Below are 12,058 nucleotides of genomic sequence, written 5' to 3'. Positions count from 1 at the left end.
AACTTATTCCTTTCCTTTATTTAAACTACCAGTTACATAGCTTTGCATCAAATCAAACCTGACTACGATAAACCACATTCTTGAATAGCTTACTATTTTAAGTTATTTTACATTTTTTGCAGAAATGAGAGCATAGACCTCTTGACTCTCCAGCATTCTTTCCTCCATTCCAAACTGCCGGGCTGAGGCTAATTTTTGAGTCACTAAAGACATGTTGGATGTGTGGGTGGCTTCTTTTCTTTCCTTTTCTTTTTCTTTTTTTTTTTCCCAGAGACTGGTAAAATCGCACTGGCTCCAGAGTTTCACCCTCATGCCCTAGCAACAGAGGTCATCGGTAGCATGGAGTCAGTTTGGGGTATCTCCCAATCAGAAACAAATAACAGTGACTCCTTTGGGAATCCACTGAGACCATTACAGACCTTCCAATGAACAGTTAAGCTTTGTAGTGTGCCTCCTTGAGAAACAGCTGTTTGTCTAACCTTTGAACTGACCGATACATTAATCTGAAGCATAATTTTGTTCTGTCTGAGCTTCTGGGTATGGCATGAATAGCTGGTTTGCTTACATTCTGCCAGTCTCCAAAATAATACTTTCTGTGCTTGTTTAAAAAAAAAAAAGGCACTTTCCCCTTCCCAATTTGATTATGGACGATCGTTTGATAAGGGAATGCCAGAGCTGGCGTATAGTTCCTACACTCCTGCTCTGATAACTCTACCTCTGTCCACCCTCGATCCCCCGTTAGTGACTGATATTCATCAGTGTCCATAAAGCAGCTACTGCTGTCTCTGGAGCCTCTTTTCACACCAAAGAGAAGGTTGTGCTCAGGGTTTAGCTCCGGTGAGGAGAGGTTAAGAGGAGTGGCACTTATGTACAAGCTCCTGCATTGTGAAGCAGTGTGCTTGTCAAACAACACTGTGGCATTCTACAGGAAAGCCCCAGTTTGAGGCAGCCTCCCATGGAGTCTCCTTTTGCAAGCTAGAGAAGGTTTCCAGCACACAGAACCATCCGATTTTGTATTTCCTTTATTAGAAGTAGATTCCTATCAGTTCAGTAGAAAGAATGAGAGAGAAACCCTAGCAACTGGGAAGATACTTAGACAACAAACGTGTAACTGGAAGACTACAGTCCCATTCTTCTATGATGTAAGGCAAAGGAAATTACAAAATCAGGAAAAAAAAAAAAAAAAAGAACTTGTTACCTGGAATAATCTAACAGTAAAGAGAAAACGGTGACAGCACATTGAAACGCCCTCAGAAACCTCCCAGATGCAATGGTCACAAGCACCCGTGAGTGTGTTTGCTTGCTTTTAAAGGAAACAAGAAAACACCAGTCTGTACAACTGAGAAACAACCAGTAGCTGACTTGTAGGTACAAAAGAGTCTGCAGGCTCTGAGCTTTATGGGATGATGAAAAACTCAGGACAGTGAGACCTTGAGCAGCCTGCCGGGTTCGAATCTCAGCTCCTCCCCTTACTCACTGTGGAGCCATAAGAACTTTCCTCAACCTCTCCATACATGAGCTGTACAGCATGTGAAATGAGAACAATCCTGATTCACTTATCTTATAGGATTGCTGTGGGTACAGAAGAGGTAGCACATGTAAAGAAAGAGACTGGCATGGAATAAATAAATCTCAATAGACTACTAGCTGATTAGAGACCTTTCATTCGCCAAACGCATGGCTATAGGTAAGACATCTCATATTTCTGAACCTCAATTGCTTTGCACATAACATTAGGTGAAAGGACTAAATAGTATTTAAAATAACTTCTAGTAATAAAATGCCATGATATCCATGAATTTAAGTGTTCACAATCTACTAGTTAATATTTATAGTGATAATAATAATTGCCCACATTTGTATTGCATTTATTGGTTTACAGTAATTTTATCATACTTTCTTTTTATTCTTACGAGTCCTTTGAGATAGATGTCATTATGTTCTCATTTTGAAGAGGAGGAAGTTAAGGTTCAGAAAATTTAAATGAGTCACTTGAGCTTAAGGAACTATTGAAAGCTAGGTTGTGTCCATATTTTTGTTATTACTATAAACTCAATAACTTTCATATACATATGGGTGGCTATACTACTATAAAACATTGAAGACAGGTACACACCAAACTTACACTCAAGGAAAATTTAATTGTCTATGCTTGTGTGGAATATAAAAATAAAATGTAAAAACTTGGTCCCTGTATTCACGTGTCCTATAGTTTCTGGGCCTCAATATTCTAATCTTTGGAGTAAGGAGGTGGTACTAGATATTTCTAAGATCTTCTCTAGCTTTAATAGTCTTAAGCATTTTGCTTCCCCCTTAGAGCACATCTCCCTTCCGACATGACCTTCATTTGCAATTTACCCTTGTGTTTTCTCCTCTAATGAGGTATGTCCGTTCTAGCAGACTCTGTTGCATTAACAAGCCATGCTGCACACTTCTGAGGATTTGGATGAAAAGATATGGGATCTTCCTAGAGAAGAATTCTCTCACTGTTTAGTCAAATAGCCTCACATATCCTGGTACCCCATTTGTTTTATCTCCATTCTTTTGGCTGTGCAATCTTCCTGGTCCTTTTTTATTTTCCTACAAGAAAAGAGAGTTTAATTGCTAAGGCATTATTAACCCTCTTTTTCGAGAACATCAGGCTTTAATTGCTTTTGGCAGGAAGCTTAAAGAAGGATCTCCTTCTGGGAACTCTGATTGTGAAGCACATTGGAAGTAATGCGAGTTTATCTTTGCAAATAAAAAGGAGGTGATCCGCCATGTTTTCACTATCTAATCAGAGAGCTAGTATTTCCCATGAGATAACCAATTTCTGGCTATCTAAACCCAAACTGTCAGCAACAAAATTCACATGAAGTCTTGAAATCAGTGACTTTCAATGTCTGCCAATCCTCACAACAGTACTATTTACTTCTTGACTTTGGGAGGAAAACAAAACAATAACAACAACAAAAATACCCCAGCCTTGACATAGAGTTCATGCAGAAATTAGTGAAGGATGGTTTTAAAGTCAAATACTCAACTCCATATATCAGTAGGACCATTTAGAGTAGCCAAATTACAGATTCTTTGGATTCTTCTTTTTTTTTTTACTCTAAATCCCACTACCTACACCTTAGTTGCTTCATTTCTCTTTAATACTCCCAATAAAAAGTGCCAGCCGCCAACAATAGCCTCATGGCAATATGTTCCTTTGGGGACTGATGTCAGCAAGATGACAGGATAGGAAGTCTCAGATCTTCCTTCCTCCCATGGAGAAGCCAATTTCGACAACAATACATGAAGCTTTTCTTTTTATGAGACATCCAGAAACCAGTTAAGAGGCTTCTGCACTGCAGGTGAGTTCAAAACCAGCCACATCAAAGCCAGTAGGAAAATTTGTGATACTCTTCATCCATATTCCTCCCCCCCCTCCCCCAGAAAACAGTGCTATGTCACTGGGAGAAGTCTCCCAGCACTTTGCTTCTTCCTGAGGCACAAAAGAGTAGACTGGACTGTACATCCAACATTCTGACTTTTTGGTGTCTGCCTGAGGGACTGGCTTCTGTCTTCTTCACTGTCTCAGAGCATGGACACAGCCCAGCATACTCTAGGTGCCTTCGGGAACAATGGTGCACATAATTTATAAGTTTAACTATAATAGAATTTTGATTCTGGTATAGAAGTTAAAAGACAAAAGTATTTTTAAAAAACCCTGTAACTATAAAACTATGGTAATAGATATACAATATAAAATGATGTAATCTGTAACTTGAATAACATAAGTAGGGGGAGAGAAGTGAAAGTGTAGGTTCTGTGTGTGATTGAACTTAAGCTGTTACCAGCTAAAAATACATTGTTACTATAATACTATAAGATGTCCTGTGTATGCCCCATGGTAACCACAAATACCTATAGTTCATACACAAAAGAAATGAGAAAGAAATCAAAGTATGTCACTACAAAAAAAAAATCAATGAAACACAAAGACAGTAAGAGAGGAAAACAGAGATCAATGGCTACAAGATTGAGAGAAAATTAACAGAATGACCGTTAACAGAATGTCCCTCCCTATCAATAATTACTTTAAATGTAACTGGATTAAAATCCCCAGTTAAAAGACATAGAGTGACTGAATGGATTAAAACAACAAAAAAGAAACAAGGTACACTATATGCTGCCTACAAGAAACTTGCTTTAGAATTAAGGACACACATAGGCTGAACATGAAAGAATGGAAAAAGATATTCCGTGCAAATGGTAATCAAAAGAAATCATGGGTGGCAATGCTTATACCAGACAGTAGACTTTGAGTCAAAAGCTGCCACAAGAGAAAAAGAAGGGCATTATAAAGATAAAAGGCTCAATTCACCGAGAAGATATATAACAATTATATATGCACCCAACATCAGCACCTCAATATATGAAGCAAACATTTGACAAAACTGAAGAGAGAAATATTTAGATGGTAACACAATAACAGTAGAGGATTTTGATCTCCCACTTTCAATAATGTTAGAACATCCAGACAGAAGATCAGTAAGAAAACAGAGGACTTGAACAGCAATACAGACCAAATGGACCTAACAGAACATTCCAGAATATATTTTGTTCATGAGTGCACATGAAACATTCTCCAAGATAGATTACATGTTAGGTCACAATATAAGTCTAACAAATGTGAGAAGATTGAAATCATAGCAAATATGTTTCCAACCAAAATGGAATGAAACTAGAAATCAACAGCAGAAGGAAAATTAGAAAATTCACAAATATGTGGAAATTAAATAACACACTCTTGAACAGCCAATGGGTCAAAGAAGAAATTTAAAAGGAAATTAGAAAATATCTTGAGACAAACAAAAATGAAAACAATATACAAAAACTTATGGGATCTAGCAAAAGCAGTACTAAGAGGGAAGTTTGTAGCAATAAACACCTACGTTGAAAAAGAACAATTTCAAATAAGCATCTTAACCATACACTGTAAGGAACTAGGAGAAAAAAAAATTAAATCCAAAGTTAGTAGAAGGAAGGTAATAATAAAGATCAGGGAATAAATAAACATAATAGAGAATAGAAAAACGATAGGAAAAATTCAGTGAAACTAGGATTTGGTTTTTTGAAGAGTAACAAAATTGACGAGCCTTTAGATAAATAAGAAAAAAGAGAGAAGACTCAAATAAAACAAATAATAAATGAAAAGGAGACATTATAACTGATGCAGATTTTTTTTTTAATAAATTTATTTATTTATTTATGGTTGTGTTGGGTCTTCGTTGCTGCGCGTGGGCTTTCTCTAGTTGCAGTGAGCCAGGGCTACTCTTCGTTGCGGTGCGCGGGCTTCTCATTGCGGTGGCTTCTCTTGTTGCGGAGCATGGGCTCTAGGTGTGCAGGTTTCAGTAGTTGTGGCTCGTGGGCTCTAGAGCACAGGCTCAGTAGTTGTGACGCACGGGCTTAGTTTAGTTGCTCCACGGCATGTGGGATCTTCCTGGACAAGGGCTCGAGCCTGTGTCCCCTGCATTGGCAGGCGGATTCTTAACCACCGTGCCACCAGGGAAGCCCGATGCAGATTATGAAAATATGTGTTTAAGAGAATGTTCTCTAGTGGCAAACGTGGGGGGTGTAATTTGAAGGTCAGGAACAGACTGCTAGTGAAGGCAGACCTCTTAAAAAGCTACTGCCATGTTCCAGCAAGAAATGACAAGTCTGAAAGGGGAGTGACAGTGGAGCCAGAAACAAAGAGAATAGACTTCAGTGGCACTGGTAAGGTAAAATAGCATAATGTGATGATATAACGAATGTGCCTCATGCAGGGTAGACACTGAGGATAGAATTTGAATATGACCAGAAAGGCCCAGGTCTGTACTTTCTGGGGTGTTAGAGAAATAATAAACATGTAAATAAATAAATTAACAAGAAAATTATATATGTTGAAAAGTGCCATGAAGGAAATAAATAGAAGAGTATTACCATGAATAAATACACAAGAAAATATTAAAGGTGGATTGTGTCTAAGGAAAACCAGAGCTGTACAGTAGTTAAAGTGGTAAAAACAAATTTTATTCGGGACTCTTGCAATAGGGGAAAAGAGACTTCCAGACAGAACTGGGCTCAATTCCAATACTGCTTGGACAAGCAGGACTTATAGCCAAGGAGCAGGGTGGTGGTCAGTGGATGGGAAATAACTAAGAGGAGACATCAGGAGTGGGGGAATTTGGGCTAAATGTACTTAACAGGATCTTTGCTGAAGACAGGCCAGGTGATCAGACAACACCTGGGAGATGGTGACGGATGAGGAACCTGATCAGATATTGAGGGTGAGGGGTTCTGGTTAAACTGACTTCACAGGATTCTTGCTAAAACTAGATTTTACAAGGAAATGCACAGATGGGCCTGACTGAAGTTTGGTCAGGCAAAGAATCTTTGTCAATTGAGAGTGCCTGTTCTATTTCATTTGTGTAACTCACTATATTTTTTTTAAAGTTTTAAAATGGACATTTATTCATCTAATAATAAAGAAAATTTTATTTCCACTTTGTTAAAAAATAATTGAAAGAGAAAAAGAGAACGAGAAAGTAAGATTCAACTCATCCGAAAACTGATTTTTTTAATGGAGTATTTTTATGCCTATATAACAGTAGCTGAGGCCAGAAATTCACTACACTGGTACTGTTAGACCGAATATACCTTTAGATAGATTAATTTTGTATTGGTTATCATATTCCTGCAAATTTAAGAATTTAAAATGGCATAACGATATGAAAGTAGTCTTTGGAACTATCTTATTCATTTAAAAAAAGTGAAGGCATTTGATATGTAAGTTCATATTCTATTTTCAGCAATTAGAATGTGAGATTACATAAAAGAAAGGAAGGTCTTGCTCAAGTAGGGTTAGTATGAGAATCATTTTAGGTAGTGCAGCAGGGAAAACTTTAATCCAAATCAAGTCCGTATTTATGCCTATTTTCTCACAAAAGCTGTGCTAAGCCCTGGCATACAGGAATGAGCTAGACTCTATCACTGTCCTTTCAGGATAAATTCTCTGATAATTTAGGAACTGGTCACAATACATCAAGATGGGTATTCCATGGTGATGTGCACATAGTTTAATTAAATACATTTGCCAGGAGATGTCCTTTCTCTCCCTCTCTGTTTCTACAGCACGGCTTTCTTCCTCATTATGCTTACAGTTATCACCATCCATAGGTTGGCAAAGAATCTCAGGCCTGTGGATGTTTATGGGAAAATTCAGTACATTGCTGATTCCTAGTTTATAATGGATGTCAGTTTGTGTTGAGAGAACAATTCTCATGTAATTTAGAGGGAAATTATGAGTTTTGTAATATGTTTCTCATACATAAGGAACTGATTAGAAATGTCAGAACATAAGTAGTGATGTGCTTGTAAATATTTAACAACTCATTCTCTTGGGGGGAGTGAAAAGGAAGCCCTAATTTACAGCATTTGACAATTTCTATGTTGTAAACACTTCCTACTGTGATTTATTTCAAGCCACCAACATGACATTACTGAATGTGTAGTTGGGAAGAGGTGGTCACAGGCAGCTTTTGCAAACCTGTGGGGACAGCTCCAAATGCCACTGAAGAGAGTCAAATAACTTGCAAAATTACGTGTCCTGAATGAATCTCAAGTATAGCCTTTGCCACTGTAACTCATTATGGGTTCTTAAAACTTGAAGCACTATCCTCAACAGGCTTTGGAGAGGTAACAGGTGATGATGAAAAACTTTCACAGAGCAGTGCAGAACTTGTATAGGTAACACTGAAAATTTATCAATTTTTTATTTTCAGTATTTTAGTTTGGACACAATTGCCAATATTTCTAACTGCCTAAAACAAGCTTTTTCCTCCTTCCAAATAAGACCAAAAATGTCTTCCTGAGTGTCAGTGTGAAACAATATACAGTTACTGTCTTATAATAAACTAAATATCACATAAAGATTTAAAACACTAATGAAATCATTCGTGAGCAAAAATTAATGCTAAAGGTGATTCAGAGACAAAAAAAAAAAAAAAAGATAAAATGGTACTTATGAAGTGCCCTTTCACCTAAAATCCTGATGTACCACCATCAGTTCTTAAGTTATCAGAGAATTTAGCTCCTAGAGGACAAGGATGGAGTCTGGTTCACTCCATTACTCCAGTGCTTAGCACATTTTTTACAGCAGAATAGGTTTAATAAATATTTGGTTGACTTGGGTTAAACTTGTCCCTAGCTTCCAGTATCCAAACTGACTCTCATACTAAACCTTCATGAAGGCAGATTTTCCCTTCTTACTTTTTTCATTAGCCTGAGGTTACATGGATTCACAGAAGAAAACAAAAACAAAAAACCTACAAAACCAGACAAAGTATGTGACTAGATTATAAACATAGTCCAAATATTAAGGAAGTAAATTTAAACATTTTCCATATTTTTGGTAGTCAAATACATGCAAAATGAATACATATTTATATTTAATTTTAACTCATTAAATAAGAATTTAGAACATAATACTTATTGTCCCATGTTAGGGATCTAGTGGTGAAAGTCGGGGTTCCAATTCCTTCTGCTAGCACTGGAAGTTAATTCAAACCTTTTGGCACAGGAAAATAGATCAAGAGGTCAAGAGACATAAAAATGATCATACTCTTTGACCCAGAAATTTTTTTCTATGGAATATATACATATATATATTACCATATAAATAAGTAAGTTCAAATGTATAGAAAGAATACCTGTATGACTTATAATGCTCAATGAATACTCTGTACAATTTAAGATATGAAAACAACCTAATATTTTATCAAAGAGGAGAGGCTAAATAAATTGTGACTCCATGCTGATAGATGAGTAATGGAGAATTTACAAAAGTTTTTAGGTCATAGAAATTAGGAAATATTTTTGAAATGTTAAGAAAAATTAATGCAAAATTCTGTATGTATTATATTGTAAATCTAAAGCATGAGTTGGCAAACTTTTTTCTGTAAAAGGCCAGGTATTTAATATGTTGGTCTTGTAGGACAATACGATCTGCATTGCAACTACTCAACTGTGTTGCAGCATGAAAGCAGCCTTGGACAATATGTAAACCAATGGTCATAGCTGTGTTTCCAATAAAACTTTATTTACAAAACAAGTGACAGCCAGATTTGGTCCAAGAAATATGAACATTATGAACTAGAAGGGCCTATGGAGAATTGAAAGCAGTTTTTTTGAAGTGGGCAGTTATATTATTTATTTATTTATTTTTAAAAAATCCTTGTTTAATATTTTTGCTATATTTTTGAATGATTATACAACACCCTCTAAACCAGGGGTCCCCACCCCCCAAGCCGCAGACCCCTGTTAGGAACCGGGCTGCACAGCAGGAGGTGAGCGGCCAGCAAGAGAGGAAGCTTCATCTGCTGCTCCCGTCGCTCGCATTACTGCCTGACCATCCCCCCTCCCCCACCCTGTCCGTGGAAAAATTGTCTTCCATGAAACCAGTCCCTGGTGCCAGAAAGGTTGGGGACCGGCTGCTCTAAACTATATATGGCCATATAAAAACACCTCCCTCATCATAAACCTGCAATTATCATGTTTTATCATAGTAACATGTCTCAGAATATAATTTTACATGAGAGAAATTCATAAAGATAAGCATATTTACTTTAGAGATCAGTTTAACAGAATTCATTAAATATTTCTCCAAATAACAAAAGGTGTAAACACCTTATGTCAAATTCATACTCATAAGACTAATATTAATTATTCATAATAATTTATAAGCATCTGCTAAATGATTGACCTTGTGTTAGGAGGTCTATGTTTACATACATGATTTCTCTTAGTCTTCATGACCATCCTGGGGAAGCAAGGCGGATTGGGTTAATTATATTTATTTATAAAAACTTAATTTTTCAGTTTGTAAACCCACATTGGAGGCATAATGTTCTCCCTCCCCAAGACTTTACTTCTCTTCTCCAGTAGTGAGCTTGCCTTGGGATTTGCTGTGTTCTTAGGGATGCTGCCTCCCCGACCATACTATGTTGGCCTGGAGGGTAAGCACCAACATTGGTCTTTCCCTGGAGTTCTTTAGACTTGCTACTACTTAAGGGATCCAAACTCTTCCTGGAGGTAAAACTGTGAGAAACCTAAGCCATTTGATGAGGATTAGAAAACAAGAAGTGCATCACTCTGAGATATACTTGCTCATGTCTGGTGTGAAGGAGAGAGATGGGCGGAGAAGCACAGTGTTCATGTGAGAAAAGACACCATCTTCAAAATGCATTGTCCAGCCTTGCTTGCCCCAACTCACGTGACACGGATTGGTGATGAACCACCCAACCAAGCTCTTCCCAAATTCCTGACCCAAAAATCATGGGCAAAATGACCGTTTTAAGGCACTACGACTTGGGGTAGTTTGCCACAGGACAACAGATAACAGGACCACTTACCAGAAAAAAAGAACCTTTATGAAAAAAACTGTTTAAGACTAAGAGACATACTTAGTTCATTGATATATACTTTTTGACTCAAAACTACAATGAGAATAAAGGTGACAGCACTTAAACATCCTGTAGTCTAGTGATATTTATCCAAAGAAGTTCTATTAAGTGACAGAGGAAGCTATGTCTCATCTCACTACAGACTGACAAGGTCTCTGAAATTTTGAGACTATCACACCTGGATACTGAATTCAGTTTGAGGTCCCTAAGCCCAGACAATTTGGAAGAAGTATAGAGAAGAGGAATCTCAACTCTGACCCACACCTCCCTCAATTAAGAAATAAAAATTAAAAAATAAAACAGAAACGTAGCAAGAGTCTACCCCACACATAAAACCAGTGATTAAAGAAGGAAGGTCTGGTTAGAGACAAAGCATGTAACTCATTACATGAAAATATACCTCACGACCAGCAACTGGGAACTACAGGGAAAGTATGATCTGAGGCTAGAAATACTTCAGAGTCATTCTGCACCAGCAACTGCACAACTTTTTATGAGGTGTTACTAATAAGGTAAAAAAAAAAAAGTTTTTCTTCAAACTTATTCTTTTTCCTCAAGCCTACATGAACAAACTTGGAGCAAAATTGTGAACTTGTGGGAGAAGCAGACTTTACTAAAAGTTGGAGGAGCAAAGGTATATGAAATATAGAAGGCATATTTATGTCATAACACCAATAAACTAATCAACTTTTCCCCATGATTCTTACTTAGACAAAATTTTCCACAGGCCCCAGCCTCTCCCAATCTTGCCCATCTTCATGTGTCTCTTCACTAGACTAGTGCCCCCATGCGACCTAAAATTAATTTTCAAAACCACCCCCCCTTTAAACAGTACAGAGCACTTTAGTCCACCCTCCAAATTTCCCTCCACTTAAATCTTTACAAAGCCTGTATCATTATATAGCCAGAGATCCTTTCAAGTAGCTGGCTACCTTAAGGCCTCATCTGCTAACTTCAGGTTTGAATCTCTGCCTCTTTCAACAGCCTCTGCAAGGAGCTGAAAATAGACTTGCTGAATTATGGCAACTTCCTAAAAACCTACTGACTCCAGTCAACTGTGGTTTTAAATACTGTTTCTTTTTTTCTGTGAATCTGTCACAGGGTTTAGTGTTGGAGATGCCTGTTGTGGAGGTTCACTGAAATCAACTCCTGGAGGCAGGTCGGGGGATGGACTGACAATTAGGAGAAATTGTAGACCTGACAACTTTAGCCCAGTGATTTTCAACTGGGGGCAATTTCCCCCTCCCACCTTCCCCCAGGAATATTTGATAATGCTGGAGACATTTTTGTGTGTGTGATGGGCTGGGGGTGAGGGATTGATACTGGCATCTAGTGGGTAAAGGACAAGAATGATGCTGAACATTCTATAACGCACAGGACAGCCCCTTAACAAGAATTACCCACCCCAAAATGTCACTAGTGCCAAACTTAAGAAATCCTGCTTTAGAGGACCCCCAAGAGGTACCATGGAAGTAAAATGGCTCATCAGGATTGTCCTGAGTTGGGCCAAAATAATTGGGCCTTGATAAACCCACCTCCATCAATAAGTGACTATCGGCAGACAGTCCGGGAAGAGGCTGACACCT

Source organism: Monodon monoceros, unplaced genomic scaffold (genome assembly GCF_005190385.1).
Source record: "Monodon monoceros isolate NGI ecotype Baffin Bay Population unplaced genomic scaffold, NGI_Narwhal_1 Super_Scaffold_21, whole genome shotgun sequence".
Taxonomy (NCBI): domain Eukaryota; kingdom Metazoa; phylum Chordata; class Mammalia; order Artiodactyla; family Monodontidae; genus Monodon; species Monodon monoceros.
This window is presented reverse-complemented; position numbering follows the sequence as displayed.